Here is an 18613-nt window from a genome sequence, read left to right as displayed (position 1 = left end):
GGCATCTAGCCACCCATCAAGGGAAAATCCTGGGTTTGGGTTCGGGATGGGGACAGAAACCCTGGAGGAAGTGTGTTAAAATCACTCGCTTCCTCCTGGGTTTCTGCCCTGTGTGGAAGGGCCCTAAGTTTCATGGCTCCATAGGGTCTAGAACAGGGGTCCCCAAACTTTTTAAACAGAGGGCCAGGTCACAGTCCCTCAAACTGTTGGAGGGCCGGATTATAATTTGAAAAAAACACCATGAATTAATTTCTATGCAGCACATATCTTATTTGTAGTGTAAAAAACACTTAAAAACAATACATTAATTAAAATGAGGAACAATGTTAACAAATATAAACTTATTAGTATTTCAATGGGAAGTGTGGGCCTGCTTTTGGCTGATGAGATAGGATTGTTGTTGTTATGTGCTTTCAAGTAATTTCAGACTTAGGTTGACCCTGAGTGAGGGCCGGGTAAATGATCTTGGAGGGCCGCATCCGGCCCCCGGGCCTTAGTTTGAGGACCCCTGGTCTAGAATCTGAATTTCACATGTACCAATCCACCTTGCCATTTCATCTATAATTAGTAATATCAGGGATGTTATAAGCCCTTCCAGTGGTTCTCAACCTGTTGGTCCCCAGATGTTTTGACCTTCAACTCCCAGAAATCCTAACAGCTGGTAAACTGGCTGGGATTTCTGGGAGTTGTAGGCCAAAACACCTGGGGACCCACAGGTTGAGAACCACTGTCTTAAGCATATTGCTTTGACCATATTTTTTTTGTTACATTTGGGGAGAAGGAGTCTGAAGTTCAGTATTGTATCTGAAGGCGTAGATGATCTATGTGAATTCACAGAGTAGAAAGAGTGAAGAATAAACTGACTATCTGACAGCAGTATATGTCAGTGAAAATATTCACTTAAACATATGGTGCAGGATCTGTGATGAGGGTTTCCAATTTTTTTTTAAAAAAAATGGTTGGCTGCCAGGGGGAGGGGAAGACTGAACCTTCTTATGAAACTCAAGGCTTACTCCCATGGGCTGTATATTATCAGGTCACTGTTTTAGGAGAAATGATATTCAAAGTGCTGTTTTTTTACTCAAGTCTCTGCTAATTTCAGGGTAGATAAATTGATTGCTTTTTGTTTTCTTTCTTTCTTTTCTTCCTTCTTTCCTTCCTTCCTTCCTTCCTTCCTTCCTTCTTTTCTGTCTGTCTATCTGTCTTTCTTTCTTTCTGTTTTTTGCATTTTGGAACTTTTTGTTGAAAACTTCACTTTACACACTGTTGCTTTCTATGTAAAGAAAGTATGTGCGAGGTTGTATAATTTTTGTTATTACAGTAACAGATTTTTTTGCCCCAAAGTCCCAAAATGTGAAAAAATAACTTGGTGGTTGACAGTTTTTTTGACATGCTGTCTCAAAATGTCAAAAGCTTTTTTCTTTGAGGATGAGAAAATCTCCAAGTATTCTTTCCTTATCTCCTTTTTTTTAAAGCAATTGAAAAGCCATAATATTCATACTTTTAGAACCAGATACTGCAGCTAGTTAAAAATGTGTGCATAATCACCTTCTAACTGCTTACAGAGACCAATACATATAGATCTTCTAGTTAAATTGTGGCTCTTGATGCTATAACAAACATTTTCCTCCCAGTTATAATTTTAATGGACATCTCCACTTACCCAATGAGAAGCACATCACTGTGATATTATCATTTCTACAGTAGGGAACCACTGGTTTTGTTGGATCACTTATCACATATCTGGAAAACCTTCCTTGGCCTGATTAATTCAGTCCAAATACCTCCTCAGTATTGTCTTAACCCAATGAAAACACTATTATGTGTCATTAAGTTCAGAATGTGTAAGAAAAGAAAAGAGGGAAAGAAAAGAGCTGTTCTCAGAAATGTCTGAGAGCTCATCTACAGTGGGCAGTTTAGTCCTTTAAAGCTAACCATTTTCTCCTTAATACATGTTGTATGAGTATAAATAAAGATTGTTTTCCAAACCAATCCTCCATCCCCAGAAACATGACACCAACACATGAGCTTGGGACAACAAAGGCCACAACTTATTGATTAGCTACAGTTGAAAATAGGGTTGGCAAACACACATGGGGCCTGGCCAGTCCAAATTCTGGACCAATGATACCAGAGAGGGGCCTCAGAATGGACTCTAGATGGCACAATTGAGATACAAATACCCTAATCAGAAGGGAAGGGAGGCATAGGACAGATACCCATTCATACCGCTATGCCCTCTTTTTACTGTAGACAGAGCTCCCTCTATCAGCTCCAGCTCCTCATGCGGGGACATGAGAGAAGCCTCCCACAAGGATGATAAAACATCAAATCATCCAGGCATCCTATGGGCAACATCCTTGCAGACGACCAATTCTCTCACACCAGAAACGACTTGCAGTTTCTCAGGTAGCTCCTGACACGACAAAAAAAACTACAGACAGATCCCTCCACTGAGGGAGAACAAACCAATATAGGATCCAGGGCCCATGCCAACTACCCCTAAGTTGTGATGAAGAATATTACATGACAATGCAAGAAAACAGCACAATAGTGGGAGAGTGGGAAGCACCGGATGACAACTGATCAGCTGAGCAGCTGGGCTGGGATTAAATAGCCCAACAATGGGCCTGAGTGAAGAGGTCTTCACTCAGGTCTGCCACATAAAGCCACAGGTTGGCCTGGGTAAAGTCACTGTCTCTCAATCTCAGAGGAAGCCAAAGACAAGCCTCCTCTGACCAAATATTGCACAGAAAAACCTATGATAGGATGCTACAGGTTAGAAATTACTTGAAGGAACACAGCAACAAGGTGGTACATGTCTCTTCACAAAGAAATAGTTTCAAGTTCTAATTGGGAGGGGGGGTAGGTTACCTCAGTAAACATATGATCTTGCTCTAATCCCTTCATTCTTCAAGACAGTCATTTTAAAACTTTAAAACATGAGAGATTCTAACCACAGATAACACGTATTACATAGAATTATGCCTCCAAGTTTCTGAGTGAGCTGCAAACTCTCAGCTTTGGACAGCTTTGGGGTGGGAAACCCATGCCATTCCATTTAAAATGTAACCACAATAGAACAACATTCAGATGTTTTAACTGGCAAACCGCATTATGCAGTTTGTTGCTCATTCTTTGCTCTCTGTGTATGAAAAAGAAGGCAGGTGTTTCATTGGCATTAATAGCTAACGTAACATGGCCATAAAGTCCAAGTTGGGAATGTGCAGCAAAATATTAAGTGCCTCTTAGCTCAGCTCCCAGGGGAGAGAGTACTCTACACCTTTACTATGCTTCACTTAACACTGAACACTTGAGAAGTAAATAGATACAGAAGCAAGCAGAAAACTAAAACTGGGCAAGTTGGAGAAGAGAGGGAAGTGATGATTAAGCAAAGAAAGATTGGATAAAGTCTGTGAATTGGCTGGGGCTCTAACCTATTTGCTGTACCCAGCCTTCAAATTAATAAAATAAATCCCTTGGTTAAGTCTCCTGGAGTTATTAAAGGATGCTAATATTCCCCTAGAGTAATCCGGGGAAGCACAGCTGGAGCTTGAGAGAACTGCCGTAGCTCAGAGAGGGAGATGGCATGGAGGGGAGACCCTTCATTTCCACCAGATGACTGTCAATTCTGTCTGCTTCCATCCAGTGTTACCCAAAAGCAATAGGAAGTTAAATGCAAGGCTGGAATCCTGCCACATTTCCTCTCAACCTCAGATGCCAATATAGCTTTGCATGAGAAAAAAGTTCTTTCCATTGCTTTCTAAATTATGCTGCCTAGGCATTTTCAGTTTTGGTATGCAGTCACGGCAAAGAATGGAGATAAAGATGAAGTTCTGTGTATGGGGATGATGTTCTGAGACATGCGGCAAAGGAAACTAGTAACCCCGAGGGCTCTTTAGAATGGAGTGTACATGGCTTTCTGAGGGAAGGATAGTTTTCCCCTGTCATAGAGGCAGCTATCACTAAAATATATTTCCTGGACTGGAGAAAGAGAAGAAAGATAACAGTTGTGGTGATCTGGATGAAGGAGAACAAATTGAAATTGAATCCAGTAAAGACTGAGGTAATCCTTGTCAGTCAAAAGGCCGAATAAGGCATAGGGTTATAGCCTGTGTTGGATGGGGTTACATTCCTCCTGAGGACACAGGTTCACAGCTTGGGAGTTCTCCTGGATTCATCACTGAGCCTGAAACCCCCGGTTTCGGCAGAGGCCAGGAGAGCTTTTGCACCATTAAAACTTGTGCGGCAGTTGCACCCATATCTTTGGAAATCAGACTTGGCCATTGTAGCCCATGCTCTTGTTACATCCCAAATAGATTACTGCGATGCGCTCTACGGGGGGGTGTCTTTGAAGACTGTTTAGAAGCTTCAAATAATCCAATGGGCAGCAGCCAGATTTCTTACTGGAGCATTGCACAGGGAGCATACAACCCCCATGTTATGTCAGCTCCACTGGCTGCCAGTTTGCTACCGAGCACAGTTGAAAGTCCTAGCTTTAGCCTATAAAGCTCTAAACAGTTCCCAGTCCAGCTTACCTGTTTGAACACATCTCCCTCTATGAACCACCTTGGAGGTTAAGATCTTCTGAGAGCATATTTTAAATATGCTCTCAGTCCCACCTCCTTTTCAGGTGCAGTTGGTGGGGACAAGAGGCAGGGCCTTTTCAGGGGATGGCCCCTAAGCTGTCGAACTCCCTCCCTAGTGAAATTAGATCAACCCCCTCCCTCCTAACTTTCAGGAAAATATTAAAGATGTATATGTGCGACCAGGCTTTCGGATAGTAATCTTCAATGCAATAAATGGATGTGGAATGGTGCAATGACAACTGGAACAATCTTGGACTATGATTGGATTATGTGATTTTAATAATTTTAATGTTTGAGTTGGTTTCAGCAGTTGGTTTTAATGTATGCATTTATTTTATGAGATGTATCATTGCATGATATCGAATCGTGCCTTCACGTGAGCTGCTCTGAGTCCCCTTCGGGGTGAGAAGAGCAGGGTATAAATATGGTAAATAAATAAATGAATAAATAAATAAATAAATAAATAGGCTGCTATGAAATGAGACTTTAACAGCTTGAATAATGGACTATGGATTTTGGGAAACGATTTGGATATGAGACCACGACTCGGCATTTTATATGTGGTCTTTAATATGTTGGATAGATTGGTATGAGTTTTAATTCCTTATATGCTTAGATTGTTTATATTTTTATGAGAGGTGTTTTATTGTTACATGTGCGGCCTTGAATTTTTGCCAGATTTGTAAGCCACCTTGAGTCTCCTCTTGGGTCGAGAGAGACGGGGTAGAAATGAAGTAAATAAATAAATAAATTCTTAAACAGAAAAAAATCTTCTAGGAAAAATACTGCCAATATTGCAAGAATATACTAATACAGGCTCTTAGCACAGGAATTTCTACAATACCCTTTTTCCTATGCCAGTACTATTGACTACCCGGACACAGTATGCTCAGCTAATTTAATTCATTTCATTGCTAGCCCACAGCATCTGTACTGAATGAAGCGGATGGAGGCCATAACCTCAAGAAAGTAGAAACAAAGCTGTCACTGCCTGCCTATAATCCCAAATACACAAAAACAAACCCATAAACACACATTATAACCATTTACTTAGAGGAAATCAAAACTAGGCAGTTTGTTTCCTGGGGATTCAGCCAAGATGCTTTCATAATTTATCTGTACAGAAAAAAGACTCATCAAAAGGTGCCCTGAAGGATGATGAGTGCCAACTCTGCAACCTGGACTTGGATGTAAGAAGAATATCATTTTGTCACAGATATACTTCCCATATTTTCATTTCAAATGGTTTCCTATGTGTCTGGATCTTTCCAATCATAGAAGAAGAGTAATAAGGATTTGAGACATTTGAGACAGACTTTGGTGACAGGTGAGCTCTAGGCAATGTGGCCTTATAGAGATCAAAGCTACGTCTTTTAGACACTTGAATCTCTAGTATAATAAATGTTACTCAATAGTGATCACAGCAAAGCCATTTCCTGTTTTCTCTTTTCTACTAAAACAAAATGTCTGGTCCTTGTTTGTCATTTGTCCCATGATGTCACTGTTTCACTTTTTATTTTGCTTTCTGTGCACACACTTATCATGGAGTCACTAGACCTGGTGTATTATCTATGCCAACTGTGCCCGTTCCTTGAGAAGCCGGATCTGTCCATGGTGGTAAATGACTTAGTTACATCCCATATGGATCACTACCATGCACTCTACGTGGGGTTGCCTTTATAGAGTGTTCATAAACTTCAGCTGGTCCGCTGGCTACAGGGAGCAGACAACCCCCCTGTTGCAGCAGCTCAACTGGCTGCCAGTTTGTTTCTGGATACAGTTCAAAGTGCTGGTTATGACCTTTAAGGTCTTTTATGGCTCGGGTCCAGGCTATCTGGCTGATCGCATCTCCTTGTAAAATTCTACCCAGGCCCTGAGGTCTTCAGGAGAGGCCCTTCTCTCTGTTCCACCTCCAAGCATGGTTGGTGGGAACAAGAGAGTGGGCCGTCTCTCTCAGTGGCTGCCCCTTGACCCTGGATCTCCCTGCTCAGCCATGCCAGAATGGCCTCTTCCCTGTTATTCTTCCACCGGCAGGCTAAAACCTTTTCATTCAAGCAGACTTTTAAAGAAGAATGTTTTAAAAATCAAGTCAGGGGATGCTATGGTTTTAGTTTTTGAATATGTTTTTAATCTTCTGGCAAGCCTACCCTACCAGTTTTAATCATGGATTTTAAACTTGTGTCCTATGTTTTAATCTCTGTTCTGTGTATTTTAATATGTACTTTATAGAAATATGTTTTAATATGTGCATTTTATAGAATGTTTATAATGATTGTGTTTTTAAATATGCTGTAATCCACCTCAAGCCACGCAGAGATGCAGGAAAGTTTTTTTTTTTATGTCAGGAGTGATTTGAGAAACTGCAAGTTGCTTCTGGTGTGAGAGAATTGGCTGTCTGCAAGGACATAGCCCAGGGGACACCCAGATGTTTTACCATCCTGTGGAAGGCTTCTCTCATGTCCCGCATGGGGAGTTGGAGCTGATAAACGGGAGCTCACTCCATTCCCGGATTTGAACCTCCAACCTTTTGGTCAGCAGTCCTGCAAGCACAAGGGTTTGACCCACTATGCCACTGAGAGAAATGAAATCATTATTATCATCTTCATCATCCCTTTCTTGGATTTTAACTGTGATTTTTAAATATCATTGATATTTAATTCTGTTTTAATGTTTGTATATTTGTAGATTTTACGTTCTATTGAAATGCTTTTAATGTAAGGCACACTGTCTCCTTTGTGGATAGAAAAAGTGGGGTATAAATAAGCATAATACTAAATAATAATCTAATGGGACTAAACTGTGGTTGGGTTTGGAACTACATCCATCAATTACTTTAGTCATCTGTCAAGCAAAATACTATGATATTTTTACTCTAGAATGAAGATTTAAGAAGCAATTTTGTTTGTTGTTGTTTGTTTATTTATTCAGTTGCTTCCAATTATTCGTGACCTCATGGGCCAGCCCATGCCAGAGCTCTCTGTCGGCCGTCACCACCCCCAGCTCCTTCAGAGTCAAGCCAGTCACTTCAAAGATACCATCCATCCATCTTGCTCAGGAATACCTGAGGTTACGAAGAGTCAGAACTGATTGAAAGAATAAACAACAACAATACATAAGTGTTAAATGATTCCAAAAAGACAGTGGAAATAAAACAGAATTTTTCCTTCCTCACTTCAGTCAAAACCCAGTATTGTTACGTGAAGAAATGACTGTCAGAAATTTGATAGTGGAAAAGGAAGGGTGGGAGGGTCTTGCAGTTTGTTGTGTAGTTAGTCCCCATACCTCCTTAGCTTTCATTCATTATGTATGATTATATACAAAAACAAGTATTCCAAAATGTAGGGGGGGGGGGGGAACAAAATCTGAAAAAAAAATCCAAAATCTGAACATTTCAAGCATTCCAAAAAAGGGAGACTCAATCTGTATTGAAACAGCTGTGCTCAGTTCTTTATATGCCAGATTCAGATGTATCTCTATTCACCAATGATAAAATCAGAATGTTTTAGTCTGATTCTAGAATCCATTTAATATTTAATGTATATGTGTATATGTGGATGTATTACATGACTTCCTAAAGAATGCTGTCAGCATGGAATTTTTACTTATTTTTGTTTTGGTTTCTATAAAGTTCTGTTACTTTTAATAAAAGACAATTTAGACTGAACTTAGGAAAGTTAGTTTTTGTGCTACATTCCTGGAACTCCCCCTCCCCAAGTCTCCACCATGTCTTATAAGAACTGCATTCCAATAAATTCACATTTTCATGCTGTGTATTTATGTTCTTATAACTTTCACTGAGCATTTTTCCTACTCCTAAATTTCATACTACAGCTGTGTACCAGGAATACAGGCAACTGTCACCTGTGTGACTTAATTCTATATAATAGGTACATTTTTTATTCCTGAAAGGATGTGAGATCAGAGTACAGTATGTCTTTTCTTTTTGCTTCTTAAGCCCCTCCCCATTTCTTCCTCCTGCCTCTAAGAGAGAAATGGCTTCACCTCCCTTGGCTGGCATGCGAAAGCTGGCCTCGCCAGTCATAACCACAAGGCCCTTTCTAATGCCAGCTGGGATTGTTCTGACAGTTTTGCCTCCTCGTCACATCATCCTGTCATCACCCTCCTCCTCTTCCTTAGATCAGCCTCCCATTTCTCAGCACCAAGGGTCAGGGTCAAGATGTAATGAGAAAAATCATGATGGAAGAATGCCCTTGCCTTACCTCAGCAAGAGAGAGAGAGCGCCAGAAGTTATGCTGAAGATCCAACAGATAGCCTGGAGGCAGCAAAATATGGGCGTGGACACCTCCAGATGCTGAAGGAGGGACAAAATCTATTCATCTTGGCTTCAAACAACCAGAATGATAATGGCCATACATAAATATGACAATCCCCTGCCCCAAAAGCATGATAGTCATCTTTGGTTTGAAAGATAAACAGGTTTCTCTCTGAAATAAAAGACAGGCAAAAAAAAAAAAAACCCTGCTAGCATAAATGCTTCAGTAATATGTAGATTAGAGCATTTGAAATCAGGTAGTGCAGAAGATGTCTAATCTCAATGGTGCATCTCTGTTCAAGAGAAACTCTCTGATCATGGATTTTGATTTAGCATTTTAGTTCAGTCTTCTCCCTAAAGAGTGACATACAGCCTATGCATGTAAGAGTTCTATGTCTCTTTCCTGATTTTTTTACCTAATTGAAAAGCAGTTTTGGATACTGTAATCAAAACTGGAAGAAGGGCATATAAGGAATGCTTACTCCCTTCCTCTCAAATTTGAAGCCCTGGGATGCTTCTTACCTGAAAATTTTTACAATTATCTGAATTTAGTAGAAAGGACAGGGAGTCCCTGCATTTTTTTTATCTGATGGGGTTAATCTTATCACAGGTCTGAACCTATTGCTCTCAGAAGGCTTTCTCTGCAGTTAGGTTGAGGTGGGCTGTGGTTTTAGGGCATTGGTTCTCAAACTTGTGGGTACCCAGATGTTTTGGCCTTCAACTCCCAGAAATCCTAACAGTTGGTAAACTGACTGGGATTTCTGGGAGTTGTAGACCAAAACACCTGGGGACCCACAGGTTGAGAACCACTGTCTTAGGGACACAGTTGAATGAAACAATAGCCCTCCACATTTGTGGGTTTAATCTTCACAGATTTCATTATTCATGACATATCTGTTACAGGATGTGCATATGTATGCTAAGTCTTTGCAAGAATCATCTCCTGTGTGGGTGTGTGATGAGGAAGAACACCTGGACAATTAAGCAATTAAGCTTGAGCCACTCCCTGCATGGAGTATATCATGAGGAGTGTTTCATGGTGTATTTAGAGAGATGGTGATCAGATGACTGAGAAGAGACCCGATGGGATTTCTATGGCCTTACTACAGGTCTTGCTGAAGTTCTGGACCATTTACTACAAGACTCCTTGCACCATTGAAGAAGCAGAGAATGCATGGTTTTAATGCATTGGACTTTGTGTGAGTTATTTTGCTGCAATGGACGGAGTTTATTTTCAAGGCTGGTTATTTTGTAAAGCTGCATATTTATCTCTGACTACTCAAGAGTAAATTTTGTTTTTCCTTTTACTCTGACTCTGTGTGATTCAACAGAGGGCTGGGGCTGGAAAGACTGCTGAGTAGCTTCCGCATAGACTGATAAACCTCAACATTATCTGCAGCTGCCCTTCACCATTTTAATGGGAACTTTGATAACATGGGTGTCCATTTGGGGACCTCATCACATTAGGAAATAATCCATTTCTATCAGTTTGCACCCCGTAGTTTTTTCTGACTGAATACATACTGAATGCAGACGGGATACATATTGACTCCATTGCACCTCAATACTATGATTCTCACCTTTAAAAAAGCCGTGCTTTGTCCCAACACACCTTGGAAGGCTGGCTCCTCCCAATCCATTCAAAGCACTCCCTACGTCACTCTGTGACCTTTTAAAAAAAATCTAAATCTGCACAATGACATAGCTGCTTCTATCATGAAAATTCTGGGATCATGAGACTCTACCCACCGAACACGCCCCCTGATGACAAATCATATGCAAAAACTGTGCTTTAGTGATGGGAAATTGCCTAGTTTTTCAAATACTACAATTACAATATCATTTAGAAATACTCAATTTCTCTGACATTTTGCAGATGGATTATTGACAGGATGGGGTAAACAAATGGAGTATTTCCTAATGTGATAAGGTCCTTGAGCTATATTGGGTTAAGTCAGACATAGCAGTCCAATCTTTGGGAGGACGTCAAACTGGCGGGGTGGCTGCACCCAGTTGCACTCACTCAAGCAGAGATAGGAGGCATTGGCTGGGAGAACAGGAGGAGGGAAGGTTCACACATTCCCTTGCTCTCTCACTCATTCATTCAGCCAGAAGGAGGGAATGGGACAAGGAAAGCAAAAGGAGGAAGAGTGAGTGGTACACAGATCTCCAGGATGAATGTAACAGTAGCTGTCAGAGCCCCTTCTTGCTGCCCTTTCCCTTCTGCCATCCAACTAGCCCATCCCAGATCTCTCCCCCTGTCCTGCTTCCTCCATCTGTCTTTGAGATTCAAGCATGTGAGTGTAGGAGAGATTGTGCACATCCTCCCACCTCCTGCTCCCCTTTCATCCTTCCTTCCCTCTTGCTTTTGCCCAAGTGAATGCACAAGGAAACACATATGCACTTGATGCCAGCCGCCCTACAAGTGTGTTATATATGGCTTGGATGGTCAAGAAATATTATTAGTTTTTCAACTTTCATGGGAATCCTGCATCCCTAAACCCTGTGAAAATTGAGAACTGACTATATATTGAAACCTCTTGTTCTCATTCTTCTTCTCTCTTACCACTTACATCGTATTCTTTCATGATCAATTACACTCTTCTCTCCTGAGTGACATCATCAAGCAGCTAAACCTGAATGGCTACATAAGATTACGATGCCATTCTTTATTCCATACAATCCTGGATTGTGTGGGATTATCCATGTGACTAATCCACAACAGAACATGCAGCAGTAGCCAAAGGAAACTATGGTGCAATATATAAAAATTTTGATTGAAAAACAGTTCGAAAGACTGTTCACCAAGATTTCTTTTGAGCATTCTGTTTCAGGTTCGACTACAATTAAATTCTTTTTTTTTTCAGGCAGAAAGTTACAAACTGGAAAATATTTGGCAGTTTTCCATTTATATTTCCAGTGATATTTCTCACTTGAAATATTTTGTTCCCACCACACTGCCCAATATTTATTTAAACAATCACCAGGCACCTCTTCTCAAGAGATTTATTATAAAGAAAAGTCAGGAAATCTTTAAATGTGGAGTGAGTTGAGCAGGCCATTGTTAATACCAACTCTCACAACAAAATGGGAGATAAGACTGCCTATTCCATTCTGTGGGCATGGACCATCAAACATCTGACTTTCTGGAACTATTTCAATTTACTATTTTTGGAGCAAATATGAATTTGTCAGAATTACCGAAGCAACAGTTTTTCCCAGCTCATTCTTCTGAAAGGGAGGGTGAATACAATAGAGTAGATGCAGTGTAATGTTTCAGTATGACAGGAACCATAATTTACTTCTTAAGTTGTCAATTTTATCATCTTCTTTATTTGTTACAATTTTTCCCATACCCCACTATCTAAGTTCCCATGTAGAACAGCCAGTTCTCATGGGTGACAAAGTACAAGGAAAATATGGAATTGCAAAATGAATGTAATGAAAAGATACACTTCCTTTCTTTCCCTCCTACATGTCACAAATGGCTCAAAAATGTTTGTCAGCTCTCAGCAGTGTCAAGGCTGTTGTCAAAGATAAAAACACATGCTGGAGGACTGCTTAAATATTCATATATAAAGCCAAAATTTAGCATATAATTCCCTCCAAGTTGAAATAGAAAATGCCATTCATTTTATCTATTTCATTTTCATACCTTAACAATATGCGCTGAATTTAAAAAAAAAAAGAATTAGGCCAAAACACAACAGTATTAGGGGACAGGAAGACCGAATTGTTCAATGCATGTTTAAATACACAAGTTATCACATGGCTACTAAGCGGAATCTCACAATCACCAATGAAAGTCAACACATTCATTTTTCCACTGTTGTATTAAGCATGAAATGAACAGAGTAAATTGAACTTTTTCCCAGAACAACTAGTATTAAAAGCAGAAGGACTTGTTAGCTGCTGTCCCATCTGGACAGTGGATTGGGATGAATCAACCACAGTTCAACTGTCCAGACTGCTCCAAAGCATTAGGTATTCCTGAGTTTTCAGAAAACTCCAGAGTATGTCCCAGCTTTGCCCAAAGCAGCACAAAGTTGTTTTAGAGGTCAAATTTCAGGGATACTAACCAGAAGAAGCTGTGCACTGTGAAGACAACCAACCAACCTTCAATTCATGTGAATCTAGGGGTTTTGGCTTGTGTAGGCATGCCCTGTGTCTACTTCCTTGTCAATTTAGTTTTAAACTTTGTTCTCACTTAGGCCTCTTCTACACTAACATTCCTAGTGAATATGCAGTGGAAGTGAAGAACAGATTTAAAGGACTAGATTTAGTAAATAGAGTCCCAGAAGAACTATGGACAGAAGAGTTTCCTTTAGTTTAAAGGTGCAACAAGATCCCTTTGCAAATTGATATTCCAGAGTAACATGAGCATGTCATTGAATTGTTAGCTATTCTGTTAGTATATATTCAGATACATGTAGAGGCATCATTATTTTAACATTCTATGTATTTATTTGTCTGCTTATTTATTTAATCTTATTAAAATGAGAATTTAGTGAAAACATCTTAAAATAATTAATAATAGTAAAAGCAGAGCATTTCCTATTCAATGCCTCTTCTGCAGAGATCAGGTAATAGCTAGAAGCTTATCATAATAAAATATATTTGCCTGTCAGGAAAAGGAGAGCAGAAGAACCATGTTATTCACATGTGAGATGAAGTTAGTAGTATCTAAGGGTCCTTCTACTCTGCCATATAATGCAGATTATCAAATTAGATAAATCACATTATCAGTCTACACTGCCATATAACCCAGTTCAAAGAAGATAATCTGGATTTTATACGGCAGCACAGATGGGACCAGAGAAAATCACAGGTTCTCACCAAATGTACCCGTGCTCGTGGTACTATCAGACTTCCATATCCACAGATTCCACTATCTGTAGCTTGAAATATTTTTTTTTTCAAATCCAAAATGCAAAACTTGATTTTGCCATTTTATTCTTAGAATTCACTGTAGGACAAAGAGAAACGTCTCTCCCAAGGATCTCAAACTGGTGATGATATTTCAGAAAATCGATAGAGAACAGGCCCAAACTCAATCGGGTTTTAAAGGTCATAGTCATGAATTATGCCCAGAAATGAACTAGTAGCCACTGATGTTGTTTTAACAGAAAATATAACACTTTCCCTAAATATGTTTCAAGAACTGGCATAATAAAGACACAATGGCCACAAAAATATAAACAGGTATGCTCAGGGATTTTTATCTGTCAACATTTTAACACAGGTCAAATTTATATGCATTTCCCAGATTAATATGCAGATCACAATTCAGTTAGCATGTGGATTACACACATCCCTGAATTTTCTGTACTTGATTGTATAGTCTCACTCAAACTTCTTACCCAAATGTATGTAAAGTATGAATTACAGGGAGGAAATACATCCCCAAAATGCCAATTTTCTGAGGAAAATATGTTTTACAATGCAGTTTAAAACACAGTCTGAAAGCCACACATTATAATGATATGAGTTTGAAAGTGTTACTTTGGGGGAAAGGAGGTCATAACAACATTATTTTAAAATTAGTAATGTTACTGGACTTTTTAAAGTGCGACAAATCTTCCTAAAATGTTCATTTTGAAATAAAAATGCTATGTACTAGTACATTATTATCTAAGAAGAATTTTAACCTGCTTTTCAATGATGACTGATCATATTTCATATAACACCTTAAGTTCTCCTGAGACTGAGCTGAGAAGGCTCGGTCTATTTAAAGTCCATTTCAGTATCTCACATATTCATTCATGAATTCACTCCATCATATTACCACATTAATTTATGGTATTTTTTAATACTACATTTAAATCTATATAGAAATATTACTTAAATAATACCTTTGAATACAATTATTTATCCAATATAAATTTAGTATACTCTAAAATTTGGATTAACTAGTTATTAAGCTTGAAGTTAATAAAGTAAAATGTGTATTTAGCTAGTGATTTTACCCATCTTGCTAGATTCCCTAAATAACATTGATGGTTAGTGGATTATATTGTTACAATTCATTAGAATTGATTAGAGTGATAGTAATTCTATTGTAACATTCAGTAAAGCAGGGCCTGCTGTCTTGGAATGAAATAGTCAGATGGTCAGGTAATGATATCTTTAGGGACCAAGACAATCCTGTATAGTATTATTTGAGATGAATTTATCTTTGTGATCTTTTTGTTGCCTGCACAGTTTGATCACTTGAATAATTGAGAAATGTTCTTCATCTAACTTCTTCCTTCACTCTTGCCTTCTCCCTCTTTCTGCTTGACTGCCCCTCCCCTTCTAATTTTTTCCCATTCCCTTCTCCTTTTTATAACACCTCTTAACTATGCTGCTATAGTGAGATGGATACAGAGAACAATAACCTTGCTAAATACCTGACCATTCACACTAACAATGCCACAAATCGAAATTGGCACCCCAAGCTCCTCTAAGGACTTCTTCACAAGGGGCATTTTACCCCATGTTGCCATTTTTAATCACGGTAAGGACAGAGCCTGCTATGCGCCATCACACGATGCATGAAAGGTCCCGCCCAGATTACTGTTAAAATGGAGGAGAAAGTGCCTTTCAGGGAGGAAAGTGTAGTTTGGGTAGCTCCAACAGAGCTACCTGGACTTTCCTCCTATTCTTGCCATATGATGGCAGAAAGGGCAGTGGGGCAAGACATGTGATGAGGGAAGGAGGGAGGGTGCACAGGATACCACAAGCCACCCCGTGCACCTTCCCTTTCATCAGCGATTGCCGGCGCAATATCACAAGGGCCATGTGAAGAAGTTCTAAGTCTACTCAAAGTGATGGCATTAGGTGCATCTACACCAAAGAATTAATCCAGTTTGACACCACTTTAACACACATGGCTGAATGGTATGGAATCCTGGAATTTGTACTTTGGTGAGGCACCAGCACTCTTTGGAAAAGAAGGCTAAAGGCTTTGTAAAACTACAACTCCCTCACAACATCTGAGGATGTCTGCCATAGATGCAGGTGAAATGTCAGGAGAGAATGCTTCAAGAACATGGTCATATAGCTCAAAAAATCTACAACAGCCCAGTGATTCCAGCCATGGAAGCCTTCAACAATACATACAACTCCCTTGATTCCACAGCATTGAGCTATGGCAGTTAAAGTGGTGTCCAGCTGCACTGATACTACAGTGCAAAAAAGAAATTCTAAGCATGAAAAAGCTTAAAATGACAAAAAGCTGTTCTGAAGGTGGCATTAACAAAATGTGCTCCTAAAATTTCATTAGTATCAACCTCCATGCCATTTTCGTAAAGCCAATGATGTGTGTCCTCCAACCCTCTTTTAAATAACAAGTTGGCTAACGATAACATGACTAGTGACATTACTTTTATTGGCAGTAATTAATTTCTCAATTATTGAATATTATCACATTTATTTTCTAACCAATATTCCAAGTTGTTATTCACTGCTCTTATTCATTTTGAAATACATTTTAGCCTACATTGAAATTTTTTAGCATATTTGGCACAATTTTGAACCAAGAACACCCCACCAAAATTGAGAGAAGAGAGCAAAGTTTACTTTATGCATTAATCCAGGAATTGTGGCTGGTACTCCAATTCACACATCCATCCTAGATTAAATTAATTCACATCAGAATTCAGTTATATCAAATTCCGCAAGTATCCCTACCTGTGAGAGCATTCTCTATTATATGTACTACTGACTGCATCTTGCTTACTTTGTGATATCTGAGAAGACTGCCATACATCAAAAGAGTCATATATTTTTGTTGTCATTTATTGATCTGGTTTGCTTTTAAAACAAAAGGAAAGAAAACAAAACACCCAAACTGGAGTGACTAAGCTAGTTCTGCCTTGTTATATTTGTTGGTTTGAATAAGTGAAGCAAAACAAAATCCACCTTCACTGACCTGATCATTCATCAAACCTTGAGTTCCTGAATATTTAACTTTTTAGGAAGCAAAACCTTTGAAAACAAATGGGTGAAAAGGGTATCAGTGTATGTAGCCAAGAAGTGCAAACAAGATGCCCTTGTTCTTAGTTCTCCTAACCTCTCCCGCTCTTCCGGCTATCCACACAGTAATACATTTCTGCTGGCCATTAACTGGTCATTTTTAAATCTATATCAGTAAGAGGATTTCTGTGTCTTTAAAAGGGTGAATATAAAAAGAAAATTTCATGAGATCTAATTTATTTCCAAAGAACAGAAAAGTTAGCTTCTTCAATTACAGCTCCAAGACTGTTCTGGGTGACATGGCCATTGAACAATTCTGGGAATGTTTGCCTATGCACAAAAAGAGCCCTCTACATGCTCAGCTTACTAATGATGATATCATGAATACTACTATTTAATAGCTGAATAGTGTTATTAAGCTGTCAATTCATTCCTATGCCGTTACCTAGAACAGTATTTCCCAAACTCTGGTCTCCGTGGTGTTTTAGACCTCAACTCCCAGAATCCCTGATCATCATTGGACAAAGCAGTTGAAGCTTGTGATAGAGGAAGTCCAAATACCAGAGTTTGGAAATCACTGGTCTAGAACATCCTAGGCCTGCCAGAAGCAGGCCTGCATCATTTGATGGGCTCCTGGGGACTCCGTACTGGCAGCACACAAGAGCACAGAAAAGACTCCATGTGATGAGCTGGTATGTCTACTTCTGCAATGCAAGACTAAATGAGGCTTTCCACAAGTTCAAGATCTTCCTGTTATTGGGGAGCAAGTAGTGGTAAAAACAGTGGTGCAAAGTTGAGGATGGGGTCAAGCATGCATCCATCTCATATTGGACATATTCCAGGGGTGGGCTATATCCTGGCCATCTCTTGACACAATTTTGGAGCACACATGTACTCAAATGTATTAATGTTTTGTTCACAAATTTGAATTGCCACTTATGGCAACTTCCAGGAGCTGCAATTCTCCCCTAAATCAAATTATATGACATTGTTTTACTGTGTAGTGTTGTTGGTGGATGTCTGTGGATCACATTGCAGGTTCTAGGAGAGCAAAATTGGTCACCAGGTCTGCCAAAGTTGCCCTAACGTATACATACAGATTATAGCTACTAGGTTAGTGGAATTACCGAGTGCAGTGCTCTTACTGTGATAAAATAACATTGTTTGGAAAGATATTTACAAATTCTGATTATTTAACTATGCTTTTTAATTACTATTAATCTATATTGCACATCATATATATATAAAACATTCAGTAAGGTTATGCCATTGCACTTTTCTACAGTTGTACTTCATAATCACGTGGCAAGCAAATTCAGTTCACGGTTCATTGGTTGCTTTTTTATTTGTCCATTTGTTAATACATTGTTGAAAAAAGACCCCGTTCATATCTACATTCTTCCCATCATATCTTATTCTGATGCCTCATGCATTTTCCAGTCATAAACAATCAAACTGGAGCAATTATATTCACAATGAAGAACTAAAAGAAGACTATAAAATTAAATACAAGTCCAACATAGCTGTAAGCCTAGAATCATAGAATCATAAAGTTGGAAGAGACCTCATGGACCATCCAGTCCAATTCCCTGCCAAGAAGCAGGAAAATTGTATTCAAAGCACCCCCAACAGATGGTCATCAAGCCTCTGTTTAAAAGCCTCCAAAGAAGGAGCCTCCACCACACTCCGAGGGAGAGAGTTCCACTGCTGAACAGCTCTCACCATCAGGAAGTTCTTCCTAATGTTCAGATGGAATCTCCTTTCTTGTAGTTTGAAGCCATTGTTCCGCGTCTTA

At 39.3% G+C, this 18613-nt stretch overlaps 1 protein-coding gene across 47 annotated transcripts in view; it reads right to left on the bottom strand.

The window, feature by feature from the left end:
- NRXN3 (neurexin 3) overlaps window positions 1-18613 on the bottom strand; it is a 1474105-nt gene that overhangs the window by 1346408 nt on the left and 109084 nt on the right. The window lies entirely within an intron of this gene.

Source organism: Anolis sagrei, chromosome 1, assembly GCF_037176765.1.
Source record: "Anolis sagrei isolate rAnoSag1 chromosome 1, rAnoSag1.mat, whole genome shotgun sequence".
Taxonomy (NCBI): domain Eukaryota; kingdom Metazoa; phylum Chordata; class Lepidosauria; order Squamata; family Dactyloidae; genus Anolis; species Anolis sagrei.
The sequence above is the reverse complement of the archived record's forward strand: the minus strand, read 5'-3'. Positions and strand labels throughout refer to the sequence as shown.